Here is a 1,722-nt window from a genome sequence, read left to right as displayed (position 1 = left end):
TTTTACCATTAATTCACATAGTACAACACATTAAGGACAGAGATCCTACATGGGGAACAAGTGCACAGTGACTCCTGTTGTTGATTTAACAATTGACACTCTTATTTAGGATGTCAGTAATCACCCAAGGCTGTTGTAATGAGCTGCCGAGGCTATGGAAGCCTCTTGAGTTTACCAACTCCGACCTTATTTAGACAAGGCCATAATCAAAGTGGAAGTTCTCTCCTCCCTTCAGAGAAAGGTACTTCCTTCTTTGATGGCCCCTTCTTTCTGCTGGAATCTCACTCACAGAGATCTTTCATTTAGGTCTTTTTTTTTTTTTTTTTTTTTTTTTTTTTTTTTGCCACAGTGTCTTGGCTTTCCATGCCTGAAATGCTCTCATGGGCTTTTTAGCCAGATCTGAATGCCTTAAGGGCTGATTCTGAGGCTAGAGTGCTGTTTAAGGCATCTGTCATTCTATGAGTCTGCTGTGTATCCCATTCCCATGTTGGATTGTTCTCTCCCTTTTTTTACTCTATCAGTTAGTATTAGAGGACACTGGTCTTATTTATGTGATCCCTTGACACTTAATCCTATCTTCATGATCAATTATGAACTTAAACTGATCATTTAACTAGTAAGATGGCATTGGTACATGCCAATGTAATGGGATTTGGAGTTCCCTGGCATGTTTCTAGCTCTACCATTAGGGGTAAGTCTGAGTGAGCGTATGACAAACTATCATTTCCTCCCTCTCATTCCCACTCTTATTTTTAACAGGGATCAATTTTCAGTAAATTTAAATGCCTAAGAATTATTGTGTGTTAATTAAAGTTCAACCAATGGTATTAAGTAGAAAAAAATACTAAAAAGAATAAAATAGTAAGCCGTTCCTTGACAGGACAAGAGCTGATCTTATAGTGTCGGTTTCACTTCTACAGGTTTCCTTTTAGTGCTCAGTTAGTTGTCACAAATCAGAGGGAACATATGATACTTGTCCCTTTGGGACTGGCTTATTTCATTCAGCATAATGTTTTCCAGATTCCTTCATTTTGTTTCTAATGACCGGATTTCTTTTTTTTTTTTTTAATCCCTGTGTAGTACATGTCCCATAATTTCTTTATCCAATATTCTGTTGATGGGCATTTAGGTTGATTCCATGTCTTAGCTATTGTGAATTGAGCTGCAATAAACATTGAGGTGCAGATAGCTCTTTTATTTGCTAATTTAATTTCCCTTGGGTAAATTCCAAGGAGTAGGATGGCTGGGTTGTGTGGTAGGGCTATATTCAGGTTTCTGAGGAATCTCCAAACTGTCTTCCATAGTGGCTTTACCAGTTTGCATTCCTACCAACAGTGGATTAGTGTCCCTTTTCACCCACATTCTCACCAGCATCTATTGTTGGTTGATTTCTGTATGTAAACCATTCTAACTGGGGTGAGGTGAAACCTCACTGTGGTTTTGATTTGCATTTCCCTGATTGCTAGTGATCCTGAACATTTTTTCATGTGTCTGTTGGCCATTTGGATTTCCTCTTTGGAAAAATGTCTATTGAGGTCCTTGGCCCATCTCTTAAGTGGGCTGTTTGTTGTTGTGGAGTTTCTTGATCTCTTTGTAGATCCTGGTTATTAATTCTTTATCAGTTGCATAATTTGCAAATACTTTCTCCCATTCTGTTGGTTGCCTCTTCATTTTCCTGACTGTTTCTTTTTCAGTACAGAAACTTCTCAATTTGATGTAATC

The sequence above is a fragment of the Lepus europaeus genome, chromosome 1 (genome assembly GCF_033115175.1).
Source record: "Lepus europaeus isolate LE1 chromosome 1, mLepTim1.pri, whole genome shotgun sequence".
NCBI classification, from domain to species: domain Eukaryota; kingdom Metazoa; phylum Chordata; class Mammalia; order Lagomorpha; family Leporidae; genus Lepus; species Lepus europaeus.
This window is presented reverse-complemented; position numbering follows the sequence as displayed.